The following is an 18,835-nucleotide window of genomic DNA, read 5'->3' on the forward strand; positions in this document are numbered from 1 at the left end:
TTAATACATTTAATGCTACTTAAAATAAGCATAAATTCTTATTTTTTGTGGAATTTGTGTCATTTATTTTGTATATCAATCTAAAGGCCGCAATAGCAACAAGCCTTATAGAGCAAAGTTCTCTTATATTTATTAAATCCTTGCTTGATTTTCAGATTGTTTTTTTTATTCTGTGTAATTTTACACATCCCAAAATATTTAGTTTTTATAAGAAATAGTAATTTATTTTTGATAAGCATTTTTTTAAAATAGCTCTATATTTAGCCTCAATAGATAAACAGCCTACATATTTTTCCCATTTTAAAAGATAAGGAGTAACGGTACAAACCGTTAATCTCACCTAGAATTATAATTATTCTCTTACGGTTTTTTTATTCTTGCTACGCAAAAGAAAGGTAAGAAATTGGGCGATGGCCGAGGGTGCCTTTCTAATTAGAGTGAGATTGTTTGTTATTCCAGCGAAGTTTGTTCTGAATTGCCCAAAGCCTAGAGAAATGCCGGATTAGCGGAGACAATTCAAATGTTTGTTTCTTTAGACACAAATAAAACAAGGTAAAAAGGCAAATAAATAATATGTTATTCTTAGAGATCTGTCAAAGCAGATAGATTTTAACGAAATTGATCACAATCAGGTCAAAAAGCATTATATAATCATACACAATCAATATTATATTACATTCTTAGAGATTAGAGAATTGTATTAATAAAACATGTCAATATTGGATAAGGAAAGTGATTCCAGTGAACCTTAAAAATATCAAGGATAGCGTCATGATGACTGCAAACATTTCAAAAGCAGCATGCGAGCATCATTGGAGCGGCGTGGTCTAAATAATATATGTATATATTTTATTACAATTGCACGTTTAAATAAAAATTATATATCAGAGAATAAATGTCCGAGTTAACACAATAAATATGTTATATTAACAATAAACATAAAATGACTATATTTATGTTTATTCTATCAAAACTGTGTTTTGTAGTTCGCGCTTAAAGACCGTTAATTATCTGTAGTTTAATGATATTTAAATAGTTGGTGAAATACTTACAGCAATTTGCGTGTGCAAGATCAAAACGGAGAAGCAGACGTTGAAAGATGGCGACGCCTCTTAATGAGTGTAGCATTATCGAGCACCAATATATTGCCCTGTTTTATTGCCTAAAGGTCTGGAATATAAATAGGTTACAGCACAATAAGTGCCGCCTGTGTATAGCCATCATTGCCTATCACGTTAAGCTCTTTCCAATAATAGGTTGCCAAAATAATCTAGAGGACGGACAAGGACAAATGCAGCATCCTTAAAAAGCTTTGTGCTGCCATTCGATGAAGAACATCATTGAAAAAACACTGCAGAAGTTTTTAGGAATCATACATACAGATGTAACCATGCTCGAATAGATTTATATTTTATCGTCTTCCTCAAATAGTATTTTTTGCAGAATTGTTATTCTGACATGAATGAGTAGTAAATAACTTACTTGGTTAATTGCATGGTTCTGACAACAGTTACTACAACATTACCTGTTAAAAGTTATTACAACTGGCTTATGTTTGAATCTATACGATTTTTGCATATCAGTAATCTTAATCGTATAATATTTATTATAATTTGTAATTTACTTACTGACTGTATTTTTTTTTTAGTTTTCGCTATAAATAACTGACATTTAATTAATTAAATAAAATGATTTATTTTTTAATGAATTTATCTTGAACAATATTTAAGAATCTTAAATAAAATAATTATATTTATACTGAAAAGGCGACTTATATAACATAGACATTTTTATAATCTGAACAATACACGCGTGTCGTCATAAATGTATTCATCCACAAGCTTATATAAAACGCCAAGCATAGTGAGCTCAATTAAAGTTAACAATATTACTACGTGTACGAGATTTGTGATTTAATCAACGCGAAATGGGGTGATGCGACTGGGGGATGGCGCCACGCGGGGTGGCGTTTGGCGCGCGCGTTAACGGGTTTCGCGAGGTATTTTTGTTGATAAAGCCATCGAATGCTCTTATCATCTGCGATTTTCCCGTGCCGTGAAAATGTGACGGAGGCTTTGGCGCTTGCGCATTCCTCATCAGAATAACGCCCCCTTCCTTTTCGGGTTCAGTCGGGTATCGAGAACCGAACCCGCAGGAACACGCCTCCTCCGACCGGGGATGAAAATACCGCGATTGTATTCTTATTATCAAAACTTCAGTAAAAGGATCGGTTAAAGTTAGTTTGACGATAAAGGTGATCAGATTAAATATATGATGAAGGAGAAAAATCTGACCAGTGCCTGAAAAACTTTGTTTTTGTGATGGAAAGTTGTTCGGGGAGGATCGAGTAAACTTTTTATTTATGTAAGTAGAATTGATACTTTTCTATAATAGTCTTTATGCTGATTAAAATGTGTAACTTGTGTAAACATTTGTATATAATGAAGATTAAATTCTTATCTTACAAATATAACTATGTCTAAAACAAAAACTATGTACGGTGAGAACTATGTATAATAGCTTGACGTGCCATATAAATTCCACGAGTATCTGGAATTCATTCAAAGTAATTTTGAAACTTGAGACTCTTAAAGGTAAAGTTTCATTGAATAACGTTGATTATTAATAAGATGAAATATTTTATATAGAAGGAATTTATTTTGTTATTTATGCATAAAGTATAACCAGCTTGATAGACTTGTTGTTTAAACCCAAAAGACCTGGGTTAAAATCCCATATGGATTCTAGTGTTTTAATTTGCAATCGTGTCTGGAAAATTGTAGTAAGCGATTTTTATTTAATTATAACTCCGAATAAATATCACAGATTGGCTTTTTATAAATTTTCCCAATCTCACAATGCAATATTAAAATGATTACTTAAAATGCAGCTAGTATTTTAATTAGATATGTATTCAAAAACAGTAAAATTATATTCTCAAACACGATCAATGCTTTAGCGCAATTTAAAAATACGATTTTTTTTATAAAATACAGCAACATTTTAATACAATTCATACATATTAAAGACTATAATTATACTTTAAAATTTAATTATGTGTATTATATAAATAATTAGTGTTTTAGGTTCAAATTATAATGTTTCTACTAATCTTACTTTATAACTAATAAAATATTAATGGAGTCATTCAAGTTTTTTACTTATCAATACTAAAAAAGTAACACTACGCATTAAAAAACCATAAAGTTTTTTTAATAAAATTTATAAATTTACAACTTGCTTTATATACAGTTTTCTGAATTTCCCGTAAAAATTGAATTATATCTCTTGTGATATATTTACATATATTTCATGGTAAATTAAATTATAATTATCAAGCATAGACATCTCTTGATTTAGTAATGACCTACAAAATTAAATTTGGTAGAACATATAAAAGCTTAAACGTATTACGTATTAAGAATTAATAATTTATTAAATTATTATTATTAAAAAAAAAAATACGATGGATTTAATATTAGGTTACTAATACAACCAGTAACTTTTCAGTAAAAAAATATTTATTGATATTTTAAAATACTTTAGTTTTCTGATGGTGATTTTTAATATAATATAAATTATTATTAATTAATTGGTAAATTAACAACAAACATCAAAGGCGTGTATAATAGATTGTTAATAAAATAATTTTAACTGTTTGATATTTAAATATTTTTGCAACTATTTCTTAATATTTGCATTGTTTTTTTTAATTTTTAATTTATAAAAATCTGCAATCCAATTATTTAAGCACAGTTTTTTATTATATCTTAATTATGTATATAATATATTAATGTAGGTAGGCTTCTTTATTATGAACAGTTTGATTGAGTCTATGTTTTGTTTTGCAAAATTAATTATTGTACTTTTATGTAATTTATTACAGCCAATGCCGTAGTCACTAATAGCATACAAACAACGTAATGTAGAAAAATACTTTGTTACTGCCGAAATTTTACTAAATACTCATATTATTTACTTCAATATTCAAATAGTTAAAAATTTCGAATAATATAAAATTTATAGCTTACAGAAATATAATGTAGAAAATAATCAATGATTATTTATATATTCCTTAAAAGAAAATTGCTTAGTGAAAATATTAAATTTAATAATTTAACTATTATTGGTTTATTTAATACAATATTTACATTGTTAATAAATATGACTAAATAAAAAATATATATTTTATGAATAAGTAATAAAATATGTTTAGGCCTACATTAAAAAAACCTTTTTTTAAATTTAAAATGTCTTTAATGTATTTGCAATGTACTCTTTTTAATTAAAGCGTTCAAATAAAATAATTCAACGTTCATCTTTGAACTGAGGTTTTATTTTTTTAAGACCGTGTACCACTAACACAGGGGTTCCGACGCATAAAAGACATAAAAGGTATTTACTGAAAATAGGCGGGCTATCAGTAAATTGGGTTTCCAGCTCACTGATTTCATGGAAAATTGAATTCGGTGGGAACGTTGTGTTTTTACTTTTTGCTTGTGTACAACATTTCCAACTTATTAGACACAAAAAATATAAATACAAATTTCATATTTTGAAACAAAATTTGCACAAACCCCTAATCGTTATTTGTTAATTATCATTTAGTTTAAATAGATTAAATTTAAATACAAAATATGTCAGTTTATTTTTTTGAAACAATAAATCAGTAGTTAAGTAAAAACTATTTTTTTTTATTTTAAACTGATTATTTTATTTCCAACATTGATATTATGATATGATGTTATGTAAAGGATTTATTGCAATCAAACAATTAACACATATTGAATTTAATATCATAATCTAATAATTTTATCCTAAAATCTGTTTAAATCCAGTCTACACATATTCTTCGCACGTAGAAGCTAAAAGAACAACTGGTATTATATTATTAATATCCAAACAATTGTATATTTTTTTATCAAAAAAGTATGATCATTTGAATTGTTTCTTTAAGATAAGTATAAAATAAAAATCAGCATAAAATTTTCTGCTGCTGTAAGTACTTTAGTTATATGAAGCCGATGAAATTTTATGTTTGATATTTAACTTAATTATTTACTTTTTATTTTAATAGATTATTCGACCTTATTATAAACTTTGTCTTAAATTTTCACAACTTTATTTTTGTATATGTACCTATGTTTAAAATATATTTTTAGCTATACTTTTCTTCGTTTCCTTAGAAATTTCATTTGCAAAAAAAAAGATTCACTACGAGCTTACTATTGACCGATGTTTTATATTACATTTTTTCATCCAATAAAAATACTTATTTTATTATTGTAATAAAATATAAATTGGATCCATTACAAATATATTTCAAAAATTGAATATTTCTCCCAAACACCGAAAGTCGTCACTCCAAACGCGCAACATCTGTTTTATGTGTCGGAACAATTTTCGTGACCACAATTCTTATATCACAATTTTTCGCTGCATATATTGAAAATATAATATATATTTACTTATATTTGTCAAAAGCTGTTTGGTAAAAAAAATGTTTTCGTGGATAATTAATATTTATAATCAAAGGTGTTGTAATATTTTAAATCATATTTCGCTGTGTAGATCTTTATCTTACATTGCCTACATGTAAAACTTATGCAATAATAATTTCAAGAAAAACTTGTTTTTTTATATATTATGTATGTTTTTTGCTTACATATAGATTCAATACTGTTGAACAAAACCTTTTTTATAGATGTATACATATGAACTCATCAAAGTATTATATTAATTACCTATATGAAAACAATATACATATGTATCAAAAATGTATTTTTCACCAGTACGATCGACTAGTTACGACTCATACCTAAAAGATCTAGATTTAAATCCCATATAAACCACCCAAGTGTTTTTTTTTATTTTCTTTCGTGTCTGGGAGATCGTATAAATGATTACTATATAGTTATAATTTTGATTAATAATCACAAACAAGGGGTACTTACATTTTTCTAGTCACCTTAGTGAATATTATGATGAATTAATAAAATAAAATCGAGCTAGGTTTGCATTGATATAGTATATTTATTGTAAGCAGAAATAAAAAAATAGAATTTATAAAATATATGTTTCTGATTTACAGACTTTAATTTCACTACCTACTCATTGGTTTTCAATCGCGGTTACATGTTGGTTTATATTGGGTTCACCCTGTTGTAACGCATTAGGTTAATGTATGTCATATAACAACGAAAGCTTCAAAATGAATAAAAAAAACGAGGTTAACAATCAAGAGTGTTGTTTGGCTGTTTCTGCCATGAGTTTTTTTGATTTATTTTTGTAGTAAAATATTTTTAAATATACTGATTAAATGGCAATATTTATTAAGTATTTGACAAAAGTGATGCTCAATAAACAATAAACGGTTATCGATACATCGCTACAACAAACTAATCGGTTGCTTATCTTCATCATACCCTTGCGAAAGTGATGAATTAGTCGACACTACAGACCGCGCCGGTATCCTTTTACCGCTTCCGGGATATTGTCCGGAAACCGGGCGTGTCCCCTGTCCGGCAGATGGCGTACGCGTCACGAACCTAAAGATTTATTGGTGACAGACAATGTCTTTGAAAAATGAATACGTAGTGGGGTATCGCTTTTTCATCGGCCTTTTCAGGGCTAACCGAGAGTTCCGTCTCGGGATGCCCAAACGCGCCGATGTGAATTTCAAAAAAAAAGGGTCCGCGCCCTAATTTATTCTGATATCGGTGAAAGGAACTTGTGTAATATGTGTCCTTTATGTGCGAGTGAAGAGACGTGCAGATCGGACGTGCTAGCTGAGAAAATACCCCGGGCGCTGATTGAAGAGGGGCGCCACGTTTTACACAGGATATAAAAAAATCATACAGAAAAAATGCTATTAAGGATCATGATTACGATCGATTAGTCTCAAAAATATGATACGAAGAGCTAACTGAAAAAATATGTTTTTTTTTTTTTTTTAAAAATATCAAGAATTCTCAAAAAATCAATAAGCATGAGAATTATTATTTATCAAGAAATCAGAATGCATAGTAATAACCATCAACAACGTTTTATTAATTTACCATAATCTTTATGTTTCTTTTGTGTTATTCACACATATGTATTTAGAATATCACATATATGTATTTATGCAAAAAAATTCTATGCTTATTTGACCTTTTATGATTTTTTTATATTTTTTTATTTACATCCTTTTACAATTAAACAAACTATAAATCGAAAATTCTTGCAATCCTATATCCAAAAAAAATCATATTGAAATATAGTATCTTCTTTAATTTATTTTATTTTATACATATATAATATTCTCAATGAGGTGCTGTAGCTCATTCTTATAGATTTTTTATATAACTAATATGTACGACCTAGCTCTATTTGAATTATAAGATAAAGAAAATCTAGGAAAAATTGATCTGTGATGATCGATCGAAATCAAAATTAGATAATAATTACTAATTCTAATTTCCCAGAAGATATAGAAAAACGCAAAGGTTCATAGGAGATTTGAACATAGCTCTTTTGAGTATAAGTCACTATTTATACCACTAGTCTGTAGAGCTGGTCGTGTTTCAAAAAATATATACTGCAGGAAGAGTTGGCGAGAAGAGCACCTTTAAAGACATAATTTTGATATATGTATATTTAAAGAGTATATAAAACGATTACCGAAAGGCTATTGAAAACAATAAGGCCCTTTCTCTGCCGATGCAACGCGACTGAGACCCAAATCAAAAAATTATCACATGAGTGTTAAACGAGAGTCACTTTACAGTCGGACCTTTGTTAACTGTGCAATGCAACCTTCGACCAACTCATAAACGACTGGCTTGTCAGTTGCGTGTGTTACTCGAGTCAAACGCTCCTTCACTATAATCGTGTAATTTAATTTTATTATGTATAAAGGTTGACCGTCGCAGGAGAGTTGCGTCAGTGGACGAAGAACGGGCAACGCAACTCTCGTCCAACTGTCCTAAAAAAAAAATCGGTTGTGGTTGCGTTGAAGATGGACAAAGGCCCTAAGCTTATTGGGTGCCCAAACAAAAGCAAAAAAATGCATTAATATACATTAAGAAATAATGTTTTCTAAGTGAGCCGCAAAATAACTTTTTTTTTAAATATCATTGGAATAATAGAAAAATATTTTGTAAGTACATATAGTATTTGGCGCTATTAAATACAAAACTGGTATTACACATTGGACGTTTCTAATACGTAACTCCTTTTGTTCGAAATAGCAATGTAGATACAATTGAAAAATGTGATTCCCGTACGATTTACTACATTCTCTCAAAACAATTTGTTACATGTGACACACCTTTATCGCTCTGACGTTTTATATAATATAACATAAAAATATAATAATATATCTTTGTTTTTAATCATAAACAATACCATTCACTCGATATAATTGATAATTGACAAATATTGAGTATAAATGCATAAAACGGTTACCGAAAGATTAGGCTAAGCTGGGCAAGACTTCAATCTGTTTTTATGCTCCTTCTCTTACCTTAGGAATAGCAGTGTATGTATATTATTACCATAATATTTTTAAATCGATATTTATATTATTAAACACTTTCTTAGTTATAAGAAAAACAATAGTTTGTTTTATAAAAATCTAGGAAGCGCCACCGCGTTAACAAGCACTAGAAGATTATGAACCTTTTCCGGATAACGACTCATAAATTTTATATAACAACGCAGGCGCTCGTTTGTGCACAGTCTCCTTAAAGGAACCAGATCTGAGGCCTCATACATTGCAATACAATAGAATCGGATCCGAGATGCCTACAGAGAGATTATATTTTGAAACCTCTCTGTCTCACCTCTGTGAGAGAAAATGCGAAAATGTTCCATTGTAGCGAGCTATAATAATAATTAAAGCGACGCCAGGAAACGTGCCCGAAACGGTAATTATCACAAATATTCCACTCGGACGTCTCGTTATTTCCATTTGCAGACACTCTCTGTATATACCCATACATAGGGATTTGCAATTAACTTGTCCTTTTGTAAAGTGGGCCCCGGGCGCTTTTTCGGGGAAGTACGGTCAAAAAAAATTCTACGATTGGATCAATTTTGAAGACTGGAGATGAACGAAAAGCAGCGAAGGATTACATTTTGTCCATTAAGAGACCCTCAAGGATTACAGATCGGTTTCCACGAAATCCACTATAATATTCAAGTTTGTGTCCTTGGGCGTTGATACTTTACCGATGGTTTTCGGAGTAATCCTTTGCAACAACAAAGGGCTGAGGGGTTTGCCTTGCTTAACTCTTACCGGCGTTCGATCTCTTAAATTGCATCTTAGTTAAACTTGTGATAAAGACATTGATCTATTTTATAAAACGTATATTCTATACTTAATTTATCTAGGAAACTATAATTTAAATAAAGAAAATCTCTTATCCCTATGAACTTAAACTTTGTCTTGCCTGAAGTGAATGGAACAATTGATCATTGTTTCCAGTTATATCTCAGACGTAAAATCGGGAAAATGTAATTAATTTGCTCAGACAAGTTGGTTTACTACAATAGCGAAAACTATTAATAAATTGAGAACATGTGTTTGGTTTTACAGCAATGATTTATTTAATTACTTGACTTGAATCGACTCGATATTTCAGGATCTGTGCTATAAATTTTAATGAAACTTCTTACATAATATGGTAAATAATTAAACTAATGAATAATAGATACTATAACATCTCATTCAAAATCTTGATGTGCAATAACCTAAACTTGATAATAATTGCTTACTTTAAAAAAATCTTAATCTTCTACAAGCAATGTTTTTCTTGTCAAATGTTAACTAATTATTATTCACAAACACTCAACTAAAAACTTTTCCTGAAACAAAAAAAATAACAAACAAACATGTGTGGCTTGAAACACGTTATCTGCTTCAACGTAAAGCGTGTTTACGTATTCTAAAAATATATCCAATGTTTTCCTTTGCTTCTGGAAGCGGTACCAGAATTTATTTCTCGTATACCCAGAAAGTTTCCCACGCCCTTTCGTCCGCCTGGATTAAAATGGAAAACTTCTCCGTGGAGATAGATCGTATGCCGGCAATAATTTTTAGGCTTACACCTCGTTGTAAATTGGCAAGTATCATCACAGTACCTGGAAGCTGGATAAGGAAATTACCATATTATAACCATTGAAATTATACGAGGTAGCGTAGTGCTAACGTAGCCTAGGGGGTAATCTTGATAGGTGATGCTCAGTACCATATTAACAATACACATTATGTGTTTTTGAGAGTGTCGCCGGCGATTTTTGGCTAAAAGGTATTCTCCAAGGAAGCAAGTAAATAGCTGCTCATTACAACTTTAAAATGGACAATATAAACTGGAAGAAACACGATGATTATTTCTTAGTATGGACCTATACATGACCATAAATATGAGTTTAATTGGGCGTTATTATTACAAAATCCTTAAATAACTTTGTAGTATATTTAATTTAAGTTGAGTACTATACGTTATATTCTCAACGTTTTAGTCATTATATAAAAAGTGCGTAATTATTGTAGAGTGTCATCGCACAATCGCAATGGTACATAGTCTATTTTTAAAGAAGATAATCTTGGTAGATAATAATAACAATACGCATTATGTCTTTTTGAGGGAGTGTCAATGGCGATTTTTGGCCAGAGAGCTTTTCGCCAAGGGAGCAACAGTAGTGGCCGCTCATTAAAACTTTGAAATGGACAAAATAAACACTTTTACTTCGCGACCCAAAAAGGCGAACGTAATTTCGGAAGAGATTTTTTCTTTCTCTTGTAACTCGTTCGCGTTTATATATATAAACAATATAATTTTTCGTTTCGTTCCAAAGAAACTTTTTTCATTGCTAAAATAAACACAAAGATAGACCTGCCGCCGGTATTAAACTCTCAACTTTAAATATTATGTATACACGCAAAAATTGTTCTTTGTTCGAGGGGGCACGTTTCGAGTTGATGTGCGCGAAAGCGCATTGGAGCAAATCTCGGAATGAAATTAAGTTTGCAAGATGAGAGGACGAAAAAATAGCTAGCAAATCTGATAAGATCCAAATGACCGAAGTTGAGTGAGCAGCTTTAATGAAAACTTTTACAATCAGAGTGTAAAGGTTAACGCAACTAAAAATATAATAAGACCTTGTTCAATGCCTCAAATATGGAGCTTAATTCGCAATAAACCATTTTAATGTTATATATTTTAAACAATATTTATATTTAAATACAATGGTTAACCGTTATTCATTTAAACTTCATGTCATTCAAAGTATATGAAGTTAAAAGTGTAATGAAGTAAGTCACCGTGATATTGATATTTGTGCCAGTCTGAATCTACCAATCATCTTATGACATTCAGTCTAAGCTATATTATATTATATTGAATACAGTTTATCAGATAGAAAAGCTATATAGAATACGGCAATTCGCTTGGATAATATTGCATATGAAATTCCAATATAGTACATATACGTATTAAACGTACATTGATATTCAAGATTATATATATTTATACGTTAATAAAACATTCGACTATTTTAATATAAATTATTTATAAATAGATTTGTTATTTTATAAAAACTTTAAATTGCTTCAACATATTTAACACAAACACATAAATATTATGTTTTTTTTCCGAATAATATTTAAAATATGTAACTAAAAATCACTTTAGACAGAATTGAATGTTAAGGCTTGCTATTTTATTACTATGTTTCTTATCATTTTTTATAAACGTTTATAAAAAACTAAAAATATACTTTAAAATTAAATACACCAGGCAAGTCTTCACGCAATTTCAACTTAACAAGATTCAATTTAAAACATAAATTAAGACTAATAATGATGTAATATTTTTATAGATGTTTATTTGAAACGCATGTTTAATATACATGTGTTTTAAATTTGACATATAATACTCTAAATGTCTATGATGAAAATCATTTCACTCTAACCGCAGAAGGCAGAACGAACAGGAAAATTGATACGTCGCCAACAAGCAATGTCAACAAAAACGTCTACATTATTAAACGTCATAATTGTACAAAGTCAAATTTTGAACGACATACCAACCCCACCCGGTGGTGGTTAACTCGTCACGTTTAATTGTCAACACAGAGCAAAGGACATGTCATATTTGCTAATGACATAATTCCGTACGAGCGTACGTATTTTCAGAGTGGTGTTCAAACATCTAAAAATTGACGAGACCCTCCCATCTCCCATGTACACATACTATATACATACGTAAAAGGGGTTATTATGTATCGCAAAAGAGCGAAGAAGTATCTTTATATTATGTGCATTATTAAACCGTAAAATTTATTTAGAACGCCCGGTAACTGAGCTACTTCTTTCGACATACCATTTTAATCTAAATTCATTGTAACATAATAAAATGGTTGATAATAAAATTGGGCACATATGCTGGTTCGAGATATGGGGATTACGGAAAAAAGTCATAAAACAAACACAATAATAAAAATTTAGTCCGCGATAAATATTAATAATAAAAAAACAACGCGCGGAGATCTTATTTGATATATATTGAATTAAACATAAATACAAAATCTAGCTAGTGAAGGTACGTGTACTTAGAAGTATATAATATTATATATATATAAGTATAGAAAACATTTTGTAATGTGTGTCACATGAAGGCGGAGTTGTGTGACGTCTCTTTTTGCGAGCGGAAAATGGGTTAAAGTCTGAATTTAAATTGACCTCACAAAATAGAAAGTTGGCTCCGACGGTGTTATGCCAAATTCGCAATTTAATTTGGTCTATGTAATTCGATTTAGGTATACACTGCCAAAAAAGACTGCGGTTCTACTGTAATGTCACGAATGTACGTGAAAGTTTTATTGCTTTTCTAATATTATACAACGGAATATTCTTTATAAAAAATAGTTACTATATTGTAAATTTGCAAAGTAGAAACTTTACCTATTAAAAATAACATGTTATGACGCGAAATAATAATTGTGTTTTGTAAAACCAATTTGTGTTTTTTGATATATAATAACTGACGAAATATTTATATATTTATTTAATAATTTACCCAAGTTTTAAACTTTACTAGAACATATCATACCAAAGCACCCTTAAACGTTTTTTGTATATATTTACTTTAATAAATATTAAGAAGATATATTCTGCAATATATCAATCTCATTTATAAGTTCAAAAAAATGCATATTAAAAAAATTTTTGATTAAAATAATAAATACTACACTGACTTCAAATCGATATTTGTTTTTCTATAGGCTATTATTATTTATTTACCGTTAAAAAATATTTTTAATGCATATTTAGTTTATTTAAAGTTAAGTTTTGTGGCGTGGAATATATTTATAAATTAGTATGTAAGATTTTATAATAAATGTCCATTGCTGTTATTATAATAATGTATACCTTAAACATGATCAAATATTTTTCGCTTCAGAATTCAATAACCTAATTAATAATAATTATGCGCAAATACAAAATTCTCATTAGTAAATTTTCCTTTATACTGTTTATGTTTATGTTAGATTATTAGCACAACTAAAAACAACATATAAATATGCTATTATATTTTTATACATATATTTAAAAAAGGTATGAAACCTCAACCTTTTAATATTTAAGCAATAATCTAGCATTTATATTTTGTACTGTTAAAACTACGTAAAATTAAATACCAAAATATTGGTCGACTATGGCCTAATTTTTTGCCCTTGATTTTTATCTAAGGGTTGAAAAAATATAAGAAAAGCTAATCTGATACTTATCGATTGGAACAGGCTAAACGAAAATAAAAGATAGAAATAAAAAAACATTAGGACTTGAAAGGATTTGAATATAAAATATATGTTAACAGTTTATAGTAGGTTTTTATCGTAAGTGTTATAAGAAAAACACTTTCTGGTTTTATATTAATATATTATGACGAAAGAGAATTATTTTTTACACCATGTTTCGAATTAAGATAAATAATAATCTGTAAAATTGTAAAACAAATCATAGTAATTCAATAACTCATGGTATTTTTTATCTTTAATACTTCTATTTAATCACAGTACATATCGTGCACGTACGGCAAGGAACTGTACGGTGACGTTTTCAGATTAGTCTTCCTGGTGGATTAGAGATGCTGCAGCCCTCTATCAGACCTTAATGATAGCTCATCGTGTTAAATTAAACCTCGTTCGGGTACCCTAATGGCCGCTGGTTTTACGACTCTTGTTACCCGGAAGAAATGCTTCAACTAATTCTCACTGGGTATGTACATACATACATATATATTATTTATTCATACTAGGACCAAGTATTGAATATTCTCTTATTCCTATAATTAAGCTCTTGAATATTGTCTATGCACAAATAGATTCTGACCTAATATTATCTAAAAATATTTTCAGTCTGATAATTGTCATTTTGACGTAGGTTACTATTATGAAAATAAACATTTTACCAAAATAGATTTTATTTTGAACACCGCAACCTTATTATGTCACATACCATTTATCTGTAAAGTGATAAAATTAAAATATTAAATATATTTCCTTTATTTGTTTATTTTACCTAATCTTTTCCAAAAAAAACGTTTATAGCCGTTGTGTATAGAGCTTAATACATTGCTTTATGAACTTCCCTATTAGATCATTTTATCTTTTTCTTATTGTGTTGTTCAATGTTTTTACTTAGATACTACTTTTAGTATAAAACAATGAAATCTAATAATCTTGATTTACAATGATACATGGTGTACTAATATTATTTTTAAATGTTTCAAATTTACCATTTACAGTAATGCAAATAAACAAGGTAAGCAATGAAAATTGTATTGTTATATATGAATATCTAGTAATTAAACAGTGAGATTATTCCTAATTGCGACATAATATTATCAAAACGTAAAGCTTTTCAACTTTTTCCTAAATAATCAAATTTAATTCATATTATTAAAACTAATAAATAAATTATTACACTATATGCCTAATAACGTACTAGTTTTGATTAATTCTATAGTCCTGCTTGTAAGTAATTTTTTTATAGAGCCATAATACAACAAAATAATTATCAATACAGACCTATGTTTTTTATCATTATAAATATGTCTTTATAACAAGACAGGCGTTATCTTAATTCGTTACAATGGGGTAAACACAATTGAAAATTACTAAGTAACAAGTGAGAGACCAGTCTCAAAAGAAAGTCAGTAAATCAGTGACATTTGTCGATTTTATTTTAATTAATAATCACTATTTTCATTCCTAAGATTTAGAAAATTTAGTAAAACCTAGAATATGATGACTAATTTATATAATAATTTCTTATAGGATTCGAATTTTATTTCTGGTATTAGTCACCGACTTTTGTCAGTAAAATATTTAGCAAATAATTTTAATAAAGTTATTAAATGAGTAACGGTTTCTTGATGCACAATTGAAGTAAAAAATCAATTATTAAACATACTTTCTTAAAAATACTCTTTTAAGCTTTGAACGCCAATAAAGTAAGAAATAAAATTCTTTAAATATATTTAAATATTTGTAAAACCTTCTATGTTTACTTATTGTCATACCAATTACTGCTTTAATAATATCCCTTATAAGTGTTGTAGTGCATTAATATTTAGAATGGATATAATTAGTACAATAGTTTCGCTGAAAATAAAAATAAACTAGAAGCTATAACAGCATTCTTTTAAAAAAATATTATTTAAGTTAAGTTAAAGATTACGAAGTTCAAGTGATAGATTCCTGAATTCATATAGTTATGAAGTTTTAACTCATAATAAAAAATACCTTTATATAATAATTCTATGACAATTTTATTATAATGAATCGCTTTTCACAATTAGCATACATATATTCCCCCAGCTGAAGCCTATGTTTTAATATTAACTAAGAATCAGCAATTTTCAATAATTAAATTTAATACACATCGATAATAGCTTATAAAAAATAATAATAAGCTATTAGCTGCAGAGATAAAACAATTTATCTCTTATTATACAAATATTTTTTTTTTTTGTGGATATACAAAAAGCAAATATAATAGGTCACATAATATATTTATACAGTAAAAAATAGCCTTCACTTCGATATAAAAAATGCTTTTCTCATCAACTAAAAATATATAAATTTTTAATATTATTATACATACATTTATATTAAGAAATGTATCTCAATTTAAAACGTAAAAGAAAATCTACATATTATTAAAAACCTAATATTGTGAACGAAAACCCTAGGGCCGTGGCGGCCATTTTTGAAAATGAAACCGGTTACCTGCCCAATGGGCACGCAAAATACATTTCTTTGTCATTTTGTCTAATTATATGACCCGTGCGTGTCTCGAGAGAAACAAAAGGTTTTTTTTTAAAGACATTTTCCTTCTGAAGCGTACCTAAAACGCTCGGCAAATCGTCATCAATCTTCATTTTAAATCAACCATAAATATCGACCAACCACAAGGTACTGTTTTATTATCCCTTTTGTTTTCATAAGTCTATTAAAGACTAAATTTCAATATAAATAATAAAATAATTATATAAATATATATTTGTTCAAGAAAACATTATTTGAAGGATTTTCCAAAGATTGATATTTTTGGTAAATAAATTAAAGTATGCAAACTGTACCTAGATCAACATAATAAAGTATTAGTCTTTCATACAATGTAAAAAAAAGTAATAAACACCAGATTTCAAGAAGAAACAACATAAGTTAAGTCTTTTATATAATAATATTTTACTGCCGTTTGATTTTGAAAACATCCGTAGATCCTGTGACTATGTATGTATACATGTTATTGGAAAACTAAATATATGCATGTATAATATTCATGGAAAATATTTGCACGTAGGCGTTCCTCGTACAACTATAAAAATATTTTCTGCCACATTTGCCATACACATAAGTGTGAACGAGCGCAATTTTTCGGATCCATACAAATTTCGCCAGGGTCGTTTTTGAAGTATTATATAGCCACGGAAGGGCCGTTAAATAAATTTCCGACCGGCTAATGGGAATATTAAGATTATCTCAGGAAACTAATCTCTATTGCAGCGGTGGCGTTTATAAGCTGCGCGGAAGAAGGGCCCCTAAATTGTATTAAGACGCCCAATGCCCCTGTCTTAAATAAATATTGACGACGATCTAAATTGGCGTCCGCGCGAATTGCCGACGCCATATTTATATAAGCAGATTTCTAGCCGACGCCCTAGAGCATTTTGGTGCTTAAATGGTGATCGATATTCTGATTTATATTTATAATGATTAAAATTTAGCGTAAATGGTGAGGTATAAAATACCAAAGAGCTTTAGATAAAGTAACTAGATATTAAAATATTTTCATTGCGTTTTAATGCGAAATCAAATTAAATATATTTAATCACACTCAATGACATAAACATTTGAAAACCTGTGTTTTTTTATCGAACATTAAAATATATTATGATTAATAGATACGGCAAAAAAATATTAAATATTTTTTTGACAGTAATGTTTTTTAAATCGTGTTACTATGTTTACATAAAAATGTTAAAATTCCTATGCTAGAATTTATAAAATAAAATAATATGATACAAGAAATGTGACACAATTATGTATCGCTATATAGACGTAAAATAGGGTACTATAATTTATACTATATATTCTATAGACTATCAGTGTTGGTATGTTATAAAATGAAGGTTCAATTTTTTTTTAAAACTGCGATAAAATAACAGCAAAGTAATAATTATTCAGAAATTAAGTAATAAATATTCAGAAATTCAAAATATATATTAAAAATTATCGTGAATCTTCTCAATAAATGCTTAGCTTTTACAACTATAAATGCCTATTAGTAAATCTTATAAAGAATGTGAAAAGAAACAACCTTTTATTAGCTTCGCTAGAAAAACGATTTAATTAATGTATAGTTTTCTTGAAACACTAATAAATATTATTAAACATATGTTTTATATAGCAATATACTACTATATTATTTTTGCATATATAAAGACACTGAGCATTAAACAATATTATAAAAATATTTTAATAGACATTTAATAAATTAAGCAACTTAAAAAATACCTAATAATACATATTTTTTTCCTTTTTACCCCATTTTAAGATCGAATTTTGAAATAATACTGTGATTACTATGTAACTCTAAAAATACCTATCATAATTGTTTTTACTATCTAAATGTTTACCAATTTTGAATAACATATAATTTGCGTAATTATTTTTTGTAATGGTGAATGTATATTATCATCGAAAATATATTTACACTGACAAATTAGTGAAATTCCATGCAAAATTATTTAGGTTAAAAAACGGTGTGTAATTGTAAATTAAGTAAATGCGGATATATTTCATAATATATGTATATCACCAGTCAAATATATTGTCTAAAATCATATCGCAGTGCATTTTCACCGGTACCGGCAGCTAATTACGACAGCTAATTACGAAGATTTGAGAATGTAGAAGCAACTGGATTTTATCAAACCCAAACTTGTAATTTTACATTTATTAACTGCGATTGTACAATAAAATTGAATAAGCAAGTTTGGGGTGTTTTTAGCTAATTTGTCTGACCGTCACTTTCAAAATACACTTCTAGGCATAGCAATTGCAATTTACGGTAAATCTTAAAGATTTTATTTATTGCGTTTTTACCGCGTATTACGACAGGTTTATTTCTCACGGTCAATACTTATATTTCAATAAGTGCTTTAAACATGACCGTGGTATATTTCATGGACCCTACATATTATTGTAATAAAATATAAAAATAATAATTTATAGGTACATTTTTAATGTAATATAATTGCAATCGTATCTTTTGGTT

At 28.4% G+C, this 18,835-nt stretch overlaps 1 protein-coding gene across 1 annotated transcript in view; it reads left to right on the forward strand.

Annotated features, from left to right (window-relative positions):
* The first annotated feature begins 2,138 nt into the window (after window positions 1-2,138).
* LOC148236774 (limbic system-associated membrane protein-like) overlaps window positions 2,139-18,835 on the forward strand; it is a 65,761-nt gene continuing 49,064 nt past the window's right edge. Inside the window, exon 1 of the mRNA XM_088182531.1 lies at window positions 2,139-2,364. The gene's annotated coding sequence lies outside the window, so the exon portion shown is untranslated. The remainder of the gene's footprint in view (window positions 2,365-18,835) is intronic.

This window comes from Plectrocnemia conspersa, unplaced genomic scaffold, assembly GCF_051122295.1.
Source record: "Plectrocnemia conspersa isolate PC_06_02 unplaced genomic scaffold, ASM5112229v1 ptg000003l, whole genome shotgun sequence".
Classification (NCBI taxonomy): domain Eukaryota; kingdom Metazoa; phylum Arthropoda; class Insecta; order Trichoptera; family Polycentropodidae; genus Plectrocnemia; species Plectrocnemia conspersa.